Raw genomic sequence first — 7,927 nt, forward strand, 5'->3', positions numbered from 1 at the left:
GAAAAAATCCATCACAGGAAATCATGGAAACATCCTTCATTTGGTATTTTAGTTTGCGAAGCTGCTGAAAAGGGAAACTGATATCGGGGACATTAAAAGTGTGGCCTGTTTCCCTGTTAAAAAATCTCTGTCTATGTACCACATGTTGTTGATTCCGTTCCTTATGTTTACTCGGTATTCTGTTTGGATTCAAGTGTGTTTTAGTTCGCCTTCAGCAATGTGAATCGGGACGACCGGTCCACGTGAGTTGTATTAATACACAGATATTGTTCTTGTCGCTTGTAACTGGAAAGTCAAAATCTATTGATGCATAAGTGCAGAGGGTATTCGTCTGTTGTTATCCATGTCCGAACACCAAGCAACCGACCATCAGTGGGATTCTAGTGAGTAAAGTTTTAAACTATTCCATGAGAGAATGTTGTCAGTTGAAGGAAGAACATGGTCAGCAACTTTTCAAAGTTTTCATTAAATCCTATTACCCCATGTTTGGTGACCAAATTTATTTATTTTAGAATTTTCCTCCTCAGAGACAAGATATATCTCTGCATCTGAACGGTTTGCAGCCACTGCACTACAGCAACCGGCAAATAAACAGAATGTGAGATGCTTCTCAAACACGTGATTTGTCGACCTATCCACTCTTAAATGTACTTTCGACTTCACTTTTTGCCCATAATTTTAACTAATTTGAAGCGTGATATTTACAACGCCATATACCGTGTTCCGTTAGTAAATTTTGCACGAATACAAGTGACGAGAGAGATAAAATAGCAGGAAACAGTTCTGTTCTGTTGAGCCTCTATTAGTGTTCCCAAATTATGCTATTCCCATTTTCTGAATTGCCACACTGATGACATATGCTCTCTGTGGCACTACCCTACTTACGGGGCGGTATATAAATGCAACTTTTTCAGGTAATACTGCTCTGAACTACCAAGTATGTCAAACCACCTACCTTGTAGATTAATTTAGGCTCAGGTTAAACATACAAAATATTTGTTTTCCTCACTCCCAACTCGGATGTAAGGCTAGAATATTACAGTGCGCCGAGGAACAATGTTGACCTTCAACGCTGCACAGTACCAATGTACATTGTAATATATATTGGATTTTATCACTTCCACACAAAGATGTAACTAATCTTGCTGAGGATGCATTGTCTTGGAATAATAGCATTGATCTAACATCATTGATCAACAGCGCCCAGTTTCCTATTTGCTAATTGTAAACTTTCCATTACAAAGCACGTTTGTTAAGTCTCCATTGAGTCCCTTAGTAATTTTGAGGGTTTGGAGTCAAATTAAGGATTCTTGGATAGTGGAAACCTTCTTGCAAGTAGTGACGAAATACAGTAACCGTGCAAGACAGTTAAGGGTTGAAACAAAGCTTCTCAACAGATTTTCCTGAAACGTAGCTTTAAACACTCGACCACCATTACGGATATTCTGCCCTGGTATAGACACGCAGAATAAAAAAATTGGCCTCAAATTAGTTATTTACTTTTCTTTGCTGATAATAATTATCATTTGCATTTGATTCCTTGGAATTAACTTTAGGCATTAACATATTCTATTGATGTCTCTAACCGATTCACAAGTTTTCCTAAAAATGTCGAGAGTATATTGGGAGGAACGCTGAGCTAATTTACCCACAGCAATATCCCTCAAACAGCCATGAGGTGATTGAATATTTTTTTCAGTTTATTGTTGGCCAAGTAACAGGACGAAACTCGCTATTCTTTGAGAATGTTCCAATGGGATGTTGGAATATCGCTTTGACCGGTGTAGCCCCAAAACCTTGATTACACTCCTTTTATTTTACCTTCAGTGAACTGAATGCCAAGTTAACGGTGTTTTAATAATAATAAGATTTATTTTATTCTATTAAGCTATTTTTCGCTGCAGGGGGCGTTTCAATGTAATTCATCAATATTAATATGAAGGTTAGATTTTGGATGCGAATGTTTATTTTTCAAATTACAAATTTTTCCAGCATTTCTGACAAATTGCATCATTGCACTTCCTGAACTCTGACATCCTCTTTCCCATCACCATCTCTCGTTGCGATTGCAACTGCTGAACGCAATCAAGTGTTTTGCGCTTCCACTGTCAGCGAAGCATCTGCTGTGAGGGTTTTCTGGAATCTTTACAAAATGGAAATTGGAATGTATCGCTCCACCAATTTTTCTCGGTTATGCTGAGTGATATAAGTATATTATGCAACAGAAAATGATGTCGGTTTCTGCTTCGAAACGCTTGAAAGTTTCCAGCCAAGGGGCTTTACTGCTTGACAACCAATCCTGATATCTCGTGCAATTCCGTGTGATAGGTTTGATCGTCAAATGAAGAAATAACTAATTTCAGGAAACTTGATGTTGTTTTCATCTCAATGCATCAATTCTCATCTCCAACAAGTTCACTTCATTCGCAAAATAGTATTAATACTTCTCTTCCTCGCAGTTCTCTAATTGAAAAGTAATTGTACTTCAAATTTAAGAACTTTATTTGTATTTTTAGAAAGAATGAATAAATAAATATTTTTCCAGATGTAGGTGTCAGCGGAATTTCCTCGATGAATTTCCGAACATGATTGTGATAAGAGCTCACGTCTTTGTGAAGCGTTTTGCGATGTTATCCACCCGCGAATGAAGAAAGTATGACCGACAAGTACTGTCATGTGCAAACGTGTTCTCTGGAGGTCAACTGGTCAGGATTCGGCGCTCTCACCGCCGCAGCCCGGGTGGGATTCCCGATCAGGAAGGTATTTTTTCATTAGATTAGAACTCTGATTCTCTCTCATAGGATTATTTTTATCGCTCACAGATTAAACAAAACGTTTGCTGATGAAAAGCAGCGGCTGGTCGGTTGCTTCTAAAGCGTAACAAACTTACGGCCACTGAACTTTTCAAAAAAGCTAACAAAACACACATTCACTACCCTTTACAGTGTAGCCTGTGAAGCGTGTTGAGATGTCCCGTTGACGTGATCAGGCGGTATATTATATGAAAGGATTACTGTTATGATTATTCTTAAAAAAGTGTTTCAATGCCGGCAGATGTCTCTCTAAGGGCTTCACAGAGATGAAGTGGCATTAAAATTAAGCTCAAACCCACCAGGAGTTCAATGAAACTGGGTTAAAATTTGTCAATAGTGTCATCTGTTTCACAATACAGACTTGCTTTTATCAACTTGATGATTACCTCGCACGTCAGTTTAGAAGTGTAATACAACTTCCCAAACTAAACGACCAATTTGAGGATTTTTCACGATATGGCAAAGCGGTTGATTGCTTCTGTTCAAATCAAACTTGCTCTGAACGGTACAGCTGCATGAAACAAAACGGGCGATGTTCTCATTTTGAAGGCAACCCTGGATGTGAACCCAGGATTTCCTGTTTACTAGATCGCCGATGTGCCACCTAAGCCACGGCGCCTTCGCTCCAAGTCTTATCGTATAATTTAAGTCCAGGTGAATGTTCAACACATCATTGTGAATTAAAGACGAAATGAACGTCTTGACTTCCGGCACACTTTACTCACACAAGTGCAGACCCTCAATCCATCTGCAGGATTTAGATTTGGTTACAACGCCTTTACTGTTAAGAATCAACAGGTAAGAATTAACTTTTAATTGCTGCTCAGGTAAGGAATAGAGCTACAACAATTAAGTACCGGAGCGAATACCGATGCAGAAGTTCGGGAGGGTAACGAATTCAGATCTATTTCAACTATCTTCATTTCCAAGGATGCTTCGGTTCTAAACTGGAGGGACATCAAAATGTATAAATAACATCTCGGCTTCATTTACTAGAAGAAATTATATCTTACAATTCTTACAATTTGCACCTGCATTGAAGGAGATACGGGTTCGTTTCTTGTTTGCCTTCATGGAACACATAGGGTGCGTTACAGTTTAGCAGTTTTTTTTTGGCAAAGCAGTTGTCACTTGCTTCATCGCTGCAAGAGTTTGTGGTACAAACGATTGGTTCTTCTTTTCTTTTTCAGCGAAGATCACTGACTTTCTAACTCATGTCTTGAATATAATCTCGCAGAATTCCAAATGGATATCTTAAAAGCCACCGAACCCTTTAGATTGCTTTTCTAAAGAGCACCATTAATTGCAAATTCATCCTGCTGCAGTAGTCGGAACCGAAACTTCGCGAGATGCTCGGCGTACAGTGAACCATTCATTATGTTGGTGTCACACGACATCAGTTGTCTATCTTCTTATACATAGTTTTCTTTTAGAAAATACCTTTATTGGATATAGTACGCAGGTAGTTTGGGACACACGTGTATGCAAACGCCTTTAGGTGTAAGGCGGACGGATATGGACCTTGGTCTTTTTCTGTCAAGCATTTCTTACATTATTTTCATTAAGTAGTCATCATGGATGGCAACTGCACACAGCAGTGTCACAACAACAGTGGAGGATTCAGAGAACAACGTTTTATAAAATGTAAATATATATATATAGAAGGGATTATCAAACCCTGAAAAGCTAGCCGGCAATTGAATAACAAGTGAGTTCCTACTTACCGTGACATAAACAGAGGCGAGTATAATTCGAACACCTGCCTAAGACCTTCAGTTGGGTCTGAAGACTGCCTGGGGGTTGCTGTGTTCATGATTGAGGGATAAAGGCAGGGAGTTCAAGGGTTTGGAAACTTAGTGGCTGAAAGCAAAGCCACTGATCGCACTACAGGAATGAGAACATGGGACATGCATGAGACTGGAGCCGACAGTGCAAACGGTAGTGGGGTTTGGCTGGTGAGGGCTAGTCGTTCGGACATAGCATGTAGGAGACTTCAGGATGAGATCGGAGAGAGATAGGAGACTGCCGACCCAGAAAAAGACGGGAATTGCATTGGATAACGGACAATACTTACAAACTGTTGAAACATGCAAAGGACTAGAAAACCTCAAACTCTAATTTCATCACAGAATTGACACAGAAATGAAGAGCTGGTGAAAATGTAAGCATTCAAACAAAGTCTTTAAAGCGACGAGGATGGGATTCGAACCCACGCGTGCTGAGCACAGTGGATTAGCAGGCAATAGCCTTAACCACACGGCCACCACGCCTCACACAGTACTTTTCCGAATCTCATCTGTTTAACAATAAGAAAGTGAAAAGCGAGCAGCTCTCCTTGTATCCACTGTACAATTTCGTATTTGGAAATTAAAGCTGATCTGCTATGTTGAAAATTTTCAAATCTTTGGTTAGGCCTCAGCTGGAGTATAGTGCCCGATTGGGGCAACGTAGTTTAGTGAAGGGCGTCAGGGTCTTGGAGAGCATAGACCTGATTGACGCAAAAATGTGCAAGACATGAGGGACGAAAATTTTATCAAAACACTATATAAGTTTGGATTATCCCTCCTGGCGCAGACACTGTTGAGGCACGTTTTAATAGAGGTTTATGAGTGAATGTTTATGTTTTTAAAATTTGATAGTGCAGAGAGAGAGAACGATGTTTTCTATCTGGTAGATTGAACCTATTTAACTAAAATGGATATGTGTGTCTGCAAAGCTACTGCTGTATAATTCAGGCTTTGTGAACAAGGCACTTATTCACAAAGAAAACGAAACAATCCGTCGTGTGACAATATCCATTGTAGCAGAACGGATAATAAAAATCCCCCCCCACCCCCGCTCATCTCAGTTGGAAAAGCGTTGGATTGAAACTCGAAAAGTTTTTGCTTGAATCCCGAATATTATATCCTCAGTAAGATTCTAAATAATTATTTCTGTGTTTCCCAAACATATGCTTGCACAATTTTGCACTTTCAATCCTCAAAACCTACTTGATGGAAGGAACTATAAGCAGAAACGCGACCAGAACATGAATTATCACAATATATAGTGAATCCTTTCATTCACATCTTTCCCCAAGAATCCTATAATTTAGAGATCGACGTTCACAATGCAAATGGCAACAGCTGCTGCGATGGCCGAGTGGTTATGGCGTTGGACTTGAAATCCAATGGGAATTTCCCGCGCAGGTTCGAACCCTGCTCGCAGCGTTTTTGCGATGGAATCCTCTGCAAATGGAGATGTGATGATACTGAAAACAAACTTCACGTGTTTCCTTCAATAATTGAGAGTGGAGGCAGGAGAGCGCATGGCGGAGTCGAGGCCTAGCTGCGTGTATGAAGCCCAGCCAGCTGAGGACCCACTCAATCAATTAGGAAGCGCGTGGGGGCTATGTTATTACAGTAACATATATGTGCCTACTGTCCCACCGCCTTCCACGCCTACTCTCTCCCCTCGAACCCATCACCACTTCACTCTGCTCCGGCCTGGGAATCTTCGGCCGGGTCCATCGTGGCTCCCGGCACTGACTGTCCCAGAGCAGCAAACCCACGTGTCCAATTATTCACTCCCTCAACTCAAACCGCCTCCTTAAGGCAAACCCAAATTCCAACACCCTCCTACGTACGCCCCCCACCCAACTCTCCACTCACACCACTCTCCACAACCATCTCTCCTGTACACCTCAAAATCCTCTCTCAACAGTCTCCCTGCCCTTACCTCCATCCACTCCCTTCAGAAAACCCACCAGTATTTCCCTCCGGAACGTTCGTTCCCTCTCAAACAAAGTCCACACCATCCACGACCTCTTCTTAGACGAGTAACTTTACCGCCATGAGGTCACCGAAAGCTGGCTCTCCCCCATTGACCCCGTAACAGTAGTGGAAGCCTCCGCTCCAAGCTACACCTTCCACCACACCCCCAATCTAATCCAACGTGGCGGCGGGGTGGCTCTTTATATCCAAAGCCTCTCTTGATCTGATCCCCTACTCCTATAGCTACGTCCCCTATTTCGAACGACTCACCCTTTTCCACCCCTCTCTCCCTTTGAAAATCCTCCTTGTTTACCGTCCCCTAAGCCGCCTGCTCCATCCACACAGACATCTCCACTCTCCTTGCTTCCGTGTCCCTCTGTTCCGAGCGCCGACTCACATTGGGCGATTTCAACCTCCACCTAAACACCCCCGGCATCAATTCTGCTGATTTCACTGCCCTCCTCCCTTAACTTTGCCCGACATTTAAACTCATCTCCCCACAACCGTGGTCACGCACTTGATCTCCTCATCACCCGCGGCCTTGATGGGGTAACATAGCTTCTCAGACAATTTCACATTGATGGTTTGAACGTTGAATAATGGAGAAATCGATGTAAAAAGAGGCAGTGTCGAAGAGGTGGTTTTCAGATTAGAATTAAGATAGTTGGAGACGGGAGAAGTCCTGAATTCAGACAGGGAGATGCAGAGATCGATAATGACAGAAGATTTGTGATTTCATTCAGAGGCAAGGATCCAATGGAATACAGCAATGATGAAAATGACGATATGACCGATAGAATTTATATTAAAGGCATATTGTGGAAGCTAAAACTCAGGAGACCACAGCAGAGCAAAAATAATAATAATAATACTTATCCTTATATTTGATATAGCGCTTTTCACGTCTCTAGACGTAGCAATGCGATTCACAATATATATTGTAAAGTGAACTGACCGTATATTTTTGGGCGAAACGCGACAGCCAATTGCGCATAGCATTGACCCACAAACAGTCATTGATTAAAAATGACAAAATTATTATTGTTTTTTATTTGGAGGGATTATTATTATGCTTGTGGGGTAAGGAAACTTGCCCAAGGTTTCGCCGTGCCTGAATTTAACCCAGTTGTCTCGCTTGCAAGGCAAGTGTTCTAATCACTGAGATATAGGACTCAAAGAATTTGCAAGACAATTCAAGGAAGGATGTGATACAATCTTGGTTTAGATTTTCCTGGTGATTTAGTGCGAACTAAGGGCACAAGCAGACAACAACAGCAAATTACGTTAGGAAAGCGCCTTTAATGTTGGAAGGACGACACAAAATTGCTGGAAAGTCGGGGATTTGCAAACGAAGAGGCGGAT

General features: G+C 41.5%; 1 non-coding gene across 1 annotated transcript; it reads left to right on the forward strand.

The window, feature by feature from the left end:
• Positions 1 to 5,940: 5,940 nt before the first annotated feature.
• On the forward strand, positions 5,941 to 6,022 carry trnas-uga. Its single transcript has one exon. It is a non-coding gene; the product is annotated as a tRNA-Ser (tRNA).
• Positions 6,023 to 7,927: the final 1,905 nt, after the last annotated feature.

Source organism: Callorhinchus milii, unplaced genomic scaffold (genome assembly GCF_018977255.1).
Source record: "Callorhinchus milii isolate IMCB2004 unplaced genomic scaffold, IMCB_Cmil_1.0 Scaffold42, whole genome shotgun sequence".
NCBI lineage: Eukaryota > Metazoa > Chordata > Chondrichthyes > Chimaeriformes > Callorhinchidae > Callorhinchus > Callorhinchus milii.